Here is a 13177-nt window from a genome sequence, read left to right as displayed (position 1 = left end):
AAACTACTACTGGGTTTGCAGGGAACAATCAAAGTGCAGACTGCTTCAGACAATACTCCCATGGAGGAAAGTGCGGATAGTAACTGTTGTATTCAATCCCAATGCAATTTCTGTGTTTCATCAACACTCTGATAGTCATGAGATTACAGAATGCCACCAGATGTGATTCGGAAACTACTACTGGTCTTCCACGGAACGATCAAAGCGTAGACTGTTTGAGACATTACTCCCATGGAGGAAAGTGCGCACGGTGACTGTTGTATTCAATCCCGAAGCAATTTCTGTGTTTCATCAACACTCTGATAGTGTACAGATTACAGAATGCCACCAGATGTGCATCGGAATCTACTACTAGTGTTCCAGGGAACGATCAAAGCGTAGACTGTTTGAGACATTACTCCCGTGGAGGAAAGTGCGCATGGTGACTTGTATTCAATCCCGATGCAATTTCTGTGTTTCATCAACACTCTGATAGTCCACAGATTACAGAATGCCTCCAGATGTTCATCGGAAACTACTACCGGTCTTCCAGAGAACGAGCAAAGCGTAGACCGTTTGAGACATTACTTTTATGGAGGAATGTGCGCATGGTGACTGTTGTATTCAATCCCGATGCAATTTCTGTGTTTCATCAACAATCTGATAGCCCACAGATTACAGAATGCCTCCAGATGTTCATCGGAAACTACTACCGGTCTTCCAGGGAACGATAAAGGCGAAGACTGTTAGACACATTACTCCCATGGGGGAAAGTGCGCATGGTGACTGTTGTATTCAATCCCAATGCAATTTCTGTGTTTCATCAACACTCTGATAGTCCACAGATTACAGAATGCCTCCAGATGTGCAATTGAAACTACTACTGGTCTTCAGGGAACGATCAAAGCATATACTGTTTGAGAATTACTCCCATGGAGGAAAGTGCGCATGGTGAATGTTGTTTTCAATCCCGAGGCAATTTCTGTGTTTCAACAACACTCTGATAGTCCACAGATTACAGAAAGCCTCCAGATGTGCATCGGAAACTACTACTGGTCTTCAAGGGAACGATCAAAGCGTAGACTATTTGAGACATACCTCCCGTGGAGGAAAGTGCGCTTGGTGAATGTTGTATTCAATTCCGTTGCAAATTCTGTATTTCATCAACACTCTGATAGTCCACAGATTACGGAATGCCACCAGATGGTCCTCCAGGGAACGATCAAAGCAAAGACTGTTAGACACATTACTCCCATGGAGGAAAGTGCGCATGGTGACTGTTGTATTCAATCCCGATGCAATTTCTGTGTTTCATCAACACTCTGATGGTCCACAGATAACAGAATGCCTCCAGATGTTAATCGGAAACTACAACTTTTCTGCCAGGGAACGATCACAGCGTAGACTGTTTGAGACATTACTCCCATGGAGGAAAGTGCGCATGGTGACTGTTGTATTCAATCCCGATGCAATTTCTGTGTTTCATCAACACTCTGATAGTCCACAGATTACGGAAAGCCTCCAGATGTGCATCGGAAGCTACTACTGGGCTTCCAGGGAACGATCAAAGCGTAGACTGTTAGAGACATTACTTCCATGGAGGAAAGTGCGCATGGTGACTGTTGTATTCAATCCCGATGCAATTTCTGTGTTTCATCAAAACTCTGATAGTCCACAGATTACAGAATGCCTCCAGATGTGCACCGGAAACTACTACTGGTCTTTCAGGGAACGATCAAAGCGTAGACTGTTAGAGACATTACTTCCATGGAGGAAAGTGCGCATGGTGACTGTTGTATTCAATCCCGATGCAATTTCTGTGTTTCATCAACACTCTGATAGTCCACAGATTACGGAAAGCCTCCAGATGTTCATCAGAAACTACTACTGGTCTTCCAGGGAACGATTAAAGCGTAGACTGTTGGAGATATTACTCCCATGGAAAAAAGTGAGCATGGTGACTGTTTTATTCAATCCCGATGCAATTACTGGTTTCATCAACACTCTGATAGTCTACACATTACAGAATGCCACCAGAAGTGCATCGGAAACTACTACTAGTCTTCCAGGAAACGATCAAAGAGTACACTGTTTGAGACATTACTTTTATGGAGGAATGTGCGCATGGTGACTGTTGTATTCAATCCCGATGCGATTTCTGTGTTTCATCAACACTATAATAGTCCACAGATTACAGAATGCCCCCAGATGTGCATCGGAAACTACTACTGGTCTTCCAGGGAACGATCAAAGCGTAGATTGTCTGAGACTTTACTCCCGTGTAGGAAAGTGCGCATGGTGACTGTTGTATTAAATCCCGATGCATTTTCTGTGTTTCATCAACACTCTGATAGTCCACAGATAACAGAATGCCTCATGATGTGCATTGGAAACTATTACTGGTCTTCCAGGGAACAATCAAAGCGTAGACTCTTTGAGACATTACTCCCATGGAGGAAAGGGCGCATGGTGACTGTTGTATTCAATCCCGATGCAATTTCTGTATTTCATCAACACTCTGATAGTCCACAGATTACTGAACGATTCCAGTTGTGCATCGGAAACTACTACTGGTCTTCCAGGAAACGATCAAAGAGTACACTGTTTGAGACATTACTTTTATGGAGGAATGTGCGCATGGTGACTGTTGTATTCAATCCCGATGCGATTTCTGTGTTTCATCAACACTATAATAGTCCACAGATTACAGAATGCCCCCAGATGTGCATCGGAAACTACTACTGGTCTTCCAGGGAACAATCAAAGCGTAAACTCTTTGAGACTTTACTCCCATGGAGGAAAGTGCGCATGGTGACTGTTGTATTCAATCCCGATGCATTTTCTGTGTTTCATCAACACTCTAATAGTCCACAGATTACAGAATGCCTCCAGATGTGCATCGGAAACTACTACTGGTCTTCCAGGGAACGATCAAAGCGTAAACTCTTTGAGACATTACTCCCATGGAGGAAAGTGCTCATGGTGACTGTTGTATTCAATCCCGATGCATTTTCCGTGTTTCATCAATACTCTGATAGTCCACAGATTACAGAATGCCTCCAGATGTGCAATTGAAACTACTACTGGTATTCCAGGGAACGATCAAAGCGTAGACTCTTTGAGACATTACTTCCATGGAGGAAAGTGAGCATGGTGACTGTTTTATTCAATTCCGATGCAATTACTGGGTTTCATCAACACTCTGATAGTCGACACAATACAGAATGCCACCAGAAGTGCATGGGAAACTACTACTGGTCTTCCAGGGAACGATCAAAGCGTAGATTGTTTGAGACATTACTCCCGTGCAGGAAAGTGCGCATGGTGACTGTTGTATTCAATCCCGATGCAATTTCTGTATTTCATCAACACTCTGATAGTCCACAGATTACTGAACGATTCCAGTTGTGCATCGGAAACTACTACTGGTCTTCCAGGAAACGATCAAAGAGTACACTGTTTGAGACATTACTTTTATAGAGGAATGTGCGCATGGTGACTGTTGTATTCAATCCCGATGCGATTTCTGTGTTTCATCAACACTATAATAGTCCACAGATTACAGAATGCCCCCAGATGTGCATCGGAAACTACTACTGGTCTTCCAGGGAACAATCAAAGCGTAAACTCTTTGAGACTTTACTCCCATGGAGGAAAGTGCGCATGGTGACTGTTGTATTCAATCCCGATGCATTTTCTGTGTTTCATCAACACTCTGATAGACCACAGATTACAGAATGCCACGAGATGTGCATCGGAAACTACTACTGGTCTTCCAGGGAACGATCAAAGCGTAGACTGTTTCAGACATTACTCCCATGGTGGAAAGTGCTGATAGTAACTGTTGTATTCAATCCTGATGCAATTTCTGTGTTTCGTCAACACTCTGATAGTCCACAGATTACAGAATGCCACCAGATGTGCATCGGAAACTACTACTGGTCTTCCAGGGAACGATCAAAGCGTAGAGTGTTTCAGACATACCTCCCGTGGAGCAAAGTGCGCATGGTGACTGTTGTATTCATTCCCGATGCAATTTCTGTGTTACATCAACACTCTGGTAGGCCACAGATTACAGAATGCCACCAGATGTGCATCGGAAACTACTACTGGTCTTCCAGGGAACGATCAAAGCATAGACTGTTTGAGAATTACTCCCATGGAGGAAAGTGCGCATGTTGAATGTTGTTTTCAATCCAGAGGCAATTTCTGTGTTTCATCAACACTCTGATAGTCCACAGATTACAGAAAGCCTCCAGATGTGCATCGGAAACTACTACTGGTTTTCCAGGGAACGATCAAAGCGAAGACTGTTAGAGACATTACTCCCATAGAGGAAAGTGCGCACGGTGACTGTTGTATTCAATCCCGAAGCAATTTCTGTGTTTCATCAACACTCTGATAGTCTACAGATTACAGAATGCCACCAGATGTGCATCGGAATCTACTACTAGTGTTCCAGGGAACGATCAAATCGTAGACTGTTTGAGACATTACTCCCGTGGAGGAAAGTGCGCATGGTGACTTGTATTCAATCCCGATGCAATTTCTGTGTTTCATCAACACTCTGATAGTCCACAGATTACAGAATGCCTCCAGATGTTCATCGGAAACTACTACCGGTCTTCCAGAGAACGAGCAAAGCGTAGACCGTTTGAGACATTACTTTTATGGAGGAATGTGCGCATGGTGACTGTTGTATTCAATCCCGATGCAATATCTGTGTTTCATCAACAATCTGATAGCCCACAGATTACAGAATGCCTCCAGATGTTCATCGGAAACTACTACCGGTCTTCCAGGGAACGATCAAGGCGAAGACTGTTAGACACATTACTCCCATGGGGGAAAGTGCGCATGGTGACTGTTGTATTCAATCCCAATGCAATTTCTGTGTTTCATCAACACTCTGATAGTCCACAGATTACAGAATGCCTCCAGATGTGCAATTGAAACTACTACTGGTCTTCAGGGAACGATCAAAGCATATACTGTTTGAGAATTACTCCCATGGAGGAAAGTGCGCATGGTGAATGTTGTTTTCAATCCCGAGGCAATTTCTGTGTTTCAACAACACTCTGATAGTCCACAGATTACAGAAAGCCTCCAGATGTGCATCGGAAACTACTACTGGTCTTCAAGGGAACGATCAAAGCGTAGACTATTTGAGACATACCTCCCGTGGAGGAAAGTGCGCTTGGTGAATGTTGTATTCAATTCCGTTGCAAATTCTGTATTTCATCAACACTCTGATAGTCCACAGATTACGGAATGCCACCAGATGGTCCTCCAGGGAACGATCAAAGCAAAGACTGTTAGACACATTACTCCCATGGAGGAAAGTGCGCATGGTGACTGTTGTATTCAATCCCGATGCAATTTCTGTGTTTCATCAACACTCTGATGGTCCACAGATAACAGAATGCCTCCAGATGTTAATCGGAAACTACAACTTTTCTTCCAGGGAACGATCACAGCGTAGACTGTTTGAGACATTACTCCCATGGAGGAAAGTGCGCATGGTGACTGTTGTATTCAATCCCGATGCAATTTCTGTGTTTCATCAAAACTCTGATAGTCCACAGATTACAGAATGCCTCCAGATGTGCACCGGAAACTACTACTGGTCTTTCAGGGAACGATCAAAGCGTAGACTGTTTGAGACATTACTTTCATAGAGGAATGTGCTCATGGTGACTGTTGTTTTCAATCCCGATGCAATTTCTGTGTTTCATCAACACTCTGATAGTCCTCAGATTACAGAAGGCCTCCAGATGTGCACCGGAAACTACTACTGGTCTTTCAGGGAACGATCAAAGCGTAGACTGTTTGAGACATTACTTTCATGGAGGAATGTGCTCATGAGGACTGTTTTTTTATCAATCCCGATATATTTTCTGTGTTTCATCAACACTCTGATAGTCCACAGATTACAGAAAGCCTCCAGATGTTCATCAGAAACTACTACTGGTCTTCCAGGGAACGATCAAAGCGTAGACTGTTGGAGATATTACTCCCATGGAAAAAAGTGAGCATGGTGACTGTTTTATTCACTCCCGATGCAATTACTGGTTTCATCAACACTCTGATAGTCTACACATTACAGAATGCCACCAGAAGTGCATCGGAAACTACTACTAGTCTTCCAGGGTACGGTCAAAGCGTAGATTGTCTGAGACTTTACTCCCGTGTAGGAAAGTGCGCATGGTGACTGTTGTATTAAATCCCGATGCATTTTCTGTGTTTCATCAACACTCTGATAGTCCACAGATTACAGAATGCCTCATGATGTGCATTGGAAACTATTACTGGTCTTCCAGGGAACAATCAAAGCGTAGACTCTTTGAGACATTACTCCCATGGAGGAAAGGGCGCATGGTGACTGTTGTATTCAATCCCGATGCAATTTCTGTATTTCATCAACACTCTGATAGTCCACAGATTACTGAACGATTCCAGTTGTGCATCGGAAACTACTACTGGTCTTCCAGGAAACGATCAAAGAGTACACTGTTTGAGACATTACTTTTATGGAGGAATGTGCGCATGGTGACTGTTGTATTCAATCTCGATGCGATTTCTGTGTTTCATCAACACTATAATAGTCCACAGATTACAGAATGCCCCCAGATGTGCATCGGAAACTACTACTGGTCTTCCAGGGAACAATCAAAGCGTAAACTCTTTGAGACTTTACTCCCATGGAGGAAAGTGCGCATGGTGACTGTTGTATTCAATCCCGATGCATTTTCTGTGTTTCATCAACACTCTGATAGACCACAGATTACAGAATGCCACGAGATGTGCATCGGAAACTACTACTGGTCTTCCAGGGAACGATCAAAGCGTAGACTGTTTCAGACATTACTCCCATGGTGGAAAGTGCTGATAGTAACTGTTGTATTCAATCCTGATGCAATTTCTGTGTTTCATCAACACTCTGATAGTCCACAGATTACAGAATGCCACCAGATGTGCATCGGAAACTACTACTGGTCTTCCAGGGAACGATCAAAGCGTAGACTGTTTCAGACATACCTCCCGTGGAGCAAAGTGCGCATGGTGACTGTTGTATTCATTCCCGATGCAATTTCTGTGTTACATCAACACTCAGATAGTAAACAGATTACAGAATGGCACCAGATATGCATCGGAAACTACTACTGGTATTCAGGGAACGATCAAAGCATAGACTGTTTGAGAATTACTCCCAAGGAGGAAAGTACTCATGGTGACCGTTGTATTCAATCCCGATGCAATTTCTGTGTTTCATCAAGACTCTCATAGTCTACAGATTACAGAATGCCACCAGATGTGCATCGGAAACTACTACTGGTGTTCCTGGGAACGATAAAAGCGCAGACTGTTTGAGACATTACTAGCGTGGAGGAAAGTTTGCATGGTGACTGTTGTATTCAATCCCAATGCAATTTCTGTGTTTCATCAAAACTCTGATAGTCCACAGTTTACAGAATGCCTCCAGATGTTCATCGGAAACTACTACCGGTCTTCCAGGGAACGATCAAAGCGCAGAATCTTTGAGACATTACTTTTATGGAGGAATGTGCGCATGGTGACTGTTGTATTCAATCCCGTTGCAATTTCTGTGTTTCATCAACACTCTGTTAGTCCACAGATTACAGAATGCCTCCAGATGTGCATCGGAAACTACTACTGGTGTTCCAGGGAACGATCAAAGCGCAGACTGTTTGAGACAATACTCCCGTGGAGGAATGTGCGCATGGTGACTGTTGTATTCAATCCCGATGCAATTTCTGTGTTACATCAACACTCTGATAGTCCACAGGTTACAGAATGCCTCCAGATGTTCATCGGAAACTACTACTGGTCTTCCAGGGAACGAACAAAGCGCAGACTGTTTGAGACATTACTCCCATGGAGGAAAGTGCGCATGGCGACTGTTGTATTCAATCCCGATGCAATTTCTGTGTTTCATCAACACTCTGATAGTCCACAGATTACAGAATGCCTCCAGATGTTCATCGGAAACTACTACCGGTCTTCCAGGGAACGATCAAAGCATTGATTGTTTGAGACATTACTTTTATGGAGGAATGTGCGCATGGTGACTGTTGTATTCAATCCCGATGCAATTTCTGTGTTTCATCAACACTCTGATACTCCACAGATTACAGAATGCCACCAGATGTGCATCGGAAACTACTACTGGTGTTCCTGGGAACGATAAAAGCGCAGACTGTTTGAGACATTACTAGCGTGGAGGAAAGTTTGCATGGTGACTGTTGTATTCAATCCCAATGCAATTTCTGTGTTTCATCAACACTCTGATAGTCCACAGGTTACAGAATGCCTCCAGATGTGCATCGGAAACTACTACTGGTGTTCCAGGGAACGATCAAAGCGCAGACTGTTTGAGACAATACTCCCGTGGAGGAATGAGGTCATGGTGACTGTTGTATTCAATCCCGATGCAATTTCTGTGTTACATCAACACTCTGATAGTCCACAGGTTACAGAATGCCTCCAGATGTTCATCGGAAACTACTACTGGTCTTCCAGGGAACGATCAAAGCGCAGACTGTTTGAGACATTACTAGCGTGGAGGAAAGTGCGCATGGTGACTGTTGTATTCAATCCCGATGCAATTTCTGTGTTTCATCAACACTCTGATAGTCCACAGATTACAGAATGCCTCCAGATGTTCATCGGAAACTACTACCGGTCTTCCAGGGAACGATCAAAGCATAGATTGTTTGAGACATTACTTTTATGGAGGAATGTGCGCATGGTGACTGTTGTATTCAATCCCGATGCAATTTCTGTGTTTCATCAACACTCTGATAGTCCACAGATAACAGAATGCCTCGAGATGTGCATCGGAAATTACTACTGGTCTTCCAGCTAACGATCAAAGCGTAGACTCTTTGAGACATACCTCCCGTGGAGGAAAGAGCGCATGGTGAATGTTGTATTCAATCCCGTTGCAATTTCTGTGTTTCATAAACACTCTGATAGTCCACAGATTACAGAATGTAACCAGATGTTCATCGGAACCTACTACTGTTCTCCCAGGGAACGATCAAAGCTTAGACTGTTTGAGAATTACTCCCGTGGAGGAAAGTGCCCATGGTGACTGTTGTAATCAATCCCGATGCAATTTCTGTGTCTCATCAACACTCTGGTACTCCACAAATTACAGAATGCCTCCAGATGTGCATCGGAAACTACTTCTTTACTTCCAGGGATTGATCAAAGCGTAGATTGTCTGAGACTTTACTCCCGTGTCGGAAAGTGCGCATGGTGACTGTTGTATTCAATCCCGATCCATTTTCTGTGTTTCATCAACACTCTGATAGTCCGCAGATTACAGAATGCCTAATGATGTGCATCGGAAACTAGTACTGGTCTTCCAGGGAACAATCAAATCGTAGACTAATTCAGACATACCTCCCGTGGAGCAAAGTGCGCATGGTGACTGTTGTATTCATTCCCGATGCAATTTCTGTGTTTCATCAACACTCTAATAGTCCACAGATTACAGAATGCCCCCAGATGTGCATCGGAAACTACTACTGGTCTTCCAGGGAACAATCAAAGCGTAAACTCTTTGAGACCTTACTCCCATGAAGGAAAGTGCGCATGGAGACTGTTGTATTCAATCCCGATGCATTTTCTGTGTTTCATCAACACTCTGATAGACCACAGATTACAGAATGCCGCGAGATGTGCATCGGAAACTACTACTGGTCTTCCAGGGAACGATCAAATCGTAAACTCCTTGAGATATAACTCCCTTGGAGGAAAGTGCGCATGGTGACTGTTGTATTCAATCCCGATGCATTTTCTGTGTTTCATCAACACTCTTATAGTCCACACATAACAGAATGCCACGAGATGTGCATCGGAAACTACTACTGGTCTTCCAGGGAACGACCAAAGCCAAGACTGTTTGAGAATTACTCCCATGGAGGAAAGTGCGCATGGTGACTGTTGTAATCAATCCCGATGCAATTTCTGTGTCTCATCAACACTCTGGTACTCCACAAATTACAGAATGCCTCCAGATGTGCATCGGAAACTACTTCCTTACTTCCAGGGAATGATCAAAGCGTAGATTGTCTGAGACTTTACTCCCGTGTCGGAAAGTGCGCATGGTGACTGTTGTATTCAATCCCGATGCATTTTCTGTGTTTCATCAACACTCTGATAGACCACAGATTACAGAATGCCACGAGATGAGCATCGGAAACTACTACTGGTCTTCCAGGGAACGATCAAAGCGTAGACTGTTTCAGACATTACTCCCATGGAGGAAAGTGCTGATAGTGACTGTTGTATTCAATCCTGATGCAATTTCTGTGTTTCATCAACACTCCGATAGTCCACAGATTACAGAATGCCACCAGATGTGCATCGGAAACTACTACTGGTCTTCCAGGGAACGATCAAAGCGTAGACTGTTTCAGACATACCTCCCGTGGAGCAAAGTGCGCATGGTGACTGTTGTATTCATTCCCGATGCAATTTCTGTGTTACATCAACACTCTGGTAGGCCACAGATTACAGAATGCCACCAGATGTGCATCGGAAACTACTACCGGTCTTCCAGGGAACGATCAAAGCATAGACTGTTTGAGAATTACTCCCATGGAGGAAAGTGCGCATGTTGAATGTTGTTTTCAATCCAGAGGCAATTTCTGTGTTTCATCAACACTCTGATAGTCCACAGATTACAGAAAGCCTCCAGATGTGCATCGGAAACTACTACTGGTTTTCCAGGGAACGATCAAAGCGAAGACTGTTAGAGACATTACTCCCATAGAGGAAAGTGCGCATGGTGACTGTTGTATTCAATCCCGATGCAATTTCTGTGTTTCATCAACACTCTAATAGTCCACAGATTACAGAATGCCTCCAGATGTGCATCGGAAACTACTACTGGTCTTCCAGGGAACGATCAAAGCGTAAACTCTTTGAGACATTACTCCCATGGAGGAAAGTGCTCATGGTGACTGTTGTATTCAATCCCGATGCATTTTCTGTGTTTCATCAATACTCTGATAGTCCACAGATTACAGAATGCCACGAGATGTGCATCGCAAACTACTACCGGTCTTCCAGGGAACGATCAAAGCGTAGACTGTTTAAGACATACCTCCCGTGGAGGAAAGTGCGCATGGTGACTGTTGTAATCAATCCCGATGCAATTTCTGTGTTTCATCAACACTCAGATAGTAAACAGATTACAGAATGGCACCAGATATGCATCGGAAACTACTACTGGTATTCAGGGAAAGATCAAAGCATAGATTGTTTGAGAATTACTCCCAAGGAGGAAAGTGCGCATGGTGACCGTTGTATTCAATCCCGATGCAATTTCTGTGTTTCATCAACACTCTGATAGTCTACAGATTACAGAATGCCACCAGATGTGCATCGGAAACTACTACTGGTGTTCCTGGGAACGATAAAAGCGCAGACTGTTTGAGACATTACTAGCGTGGAGGAAAGTTTGCATGGTGACTGTTGTATTCAATCCCAATGCAATTTCTGTGTTTCATCAACACTCTGATTGTCCACAGATTACAGAATGCCTCCAGATGTTCATCGGAAACTACTACCGGTCTTCCAGGGAACGATCAAAGCGCAGAATCTTTGAGACATTACTTTTATGGAGGAATGTGCGCATGGTGACTGTTGTATTCAATCCCGTTGCAATTTCTGTGTTTCATCAACACTCTGTTAGTCCACAGATTACAGAATGCCTCCAGATGTGCATCGGAAACTACTACTGGTGTTCCAGGGAACGATCAAAGCGCAGACTGTTTGAGACAATACCCCCGTGGAGGAATGAGGTCATGGTGACTGTTGTATTCAATCCCGATGCAATTTCTGTGTTACATCAACACTCTGATAGTCCACAGGTCACAGAATGCCTCCAGATGTTCATCGGAAACTACTACTGGTCTTCCAGGGAACGATCAAAGCGCAGACTGTTTGAGACATTACTAGCGTGGAGGAAACTGCGCATGGTGACTGTTGTATTCAATCCCGATGCAATTTCTGTGTTTCATCTACACTCTGATAGTCCACAGATTACAGAATGCCTCCAGATGTTCATCGGAAACTACTACCGGTCTTCCAGGGAACGATCAAAGCATAGATTGTTTGAGACATTACTTTTATGGAGGAATGTGCGCATGGTGACTGTTGTATTCAATCCCGATGCAATTTCTGTGTTTCATCAACACTCTGATAGTCCACAGATAACAGAATGCCTCGAGATGTGCATCGGAAATTACTACTGGTCTTCCAGCTAACGATCAAAGCGTAGACTCTTTGAGACATACCTCCCGTGGAGGAAAGAGCGCATGGTGAATGTTGTATTCAATCCCGTTGCAATTTCTGTGTTTCATAATCACTCTGATAGTCCACAGATTACAGAATGTAACCAGATGTTCATCGGAACCTACTACTGTTCTCCCAGGGAACGATCAAAGCTTAGACTGTTTGAGAATTACTCCCATGGAGGAAAGTGCCCATGGTGACTGTTGTAATCAATCCCGATGCAATTTCTGTGTCTCATCAACACTCTGGTACTCCACAAATTACAGAATGCCTCCAGATGTGCATCGGAAACTACTTCTTTACTTCCAGGGATTGATCAAAGCGTAGATTGTCTGAGACTTTACTCCCGTGTCGGAAAGTGCGCATGGTGACTGTTGTATTCAATCCCGATCCATTTTCTGTGTTTCATCAACACTCTGATAGTCCGCAGATTACAGAATGCCTAATGATGTGCATCGGAAACTAGTACTGGTCTTCCAGGGAACAATCAAATCGTAGACTAATTCAGACATACCTCCCGTGGAGCAAAGTGCGCATGGTGACTGTTGTATTCATTCCCGATGCAATTTCTGTGTTTCATCAACACTCTGATAGTCCACAGATTACAGAATGATTCCAGATGTGCATCGGAAACTACTACTTGTCTTCCAGGGAACGATCAAAGCGTAGACTGTTTGAGACATTACTTTTATGGAGGAATGTGCGCATGGTGACTGTTGTATTCAATCCCGATGCAATTTCTGTGTTTCATCAACACTCTAATAGTCCACAGATTACAGAATGCCCCCAGATGTGCATCGGAAACTACTACTGGTCTTCCAGGGAACAATCAAAGCGTAAACTCTTTGAGACTTTACTCCCATGAAGG

The sequence above is a fragment of the Schistocerca gregaria genome, chromosome 3 (assembly GCF_023897955.1).
Source record: "Schistocerca gregaria isolate iqSchGreg1 chromosome 3, iqSchGreg1.2, whole genome shotgun sequence".
Classification (NCBI taxonomy): Eukaryota; Metazoa; Arthropoda; class Insecta; order Orthoptera; family Acrididae; genus Schistocerca; species Schistocerca gregaria.
This window is presented reverse-complemented; position numbering follows the sequence as displayed.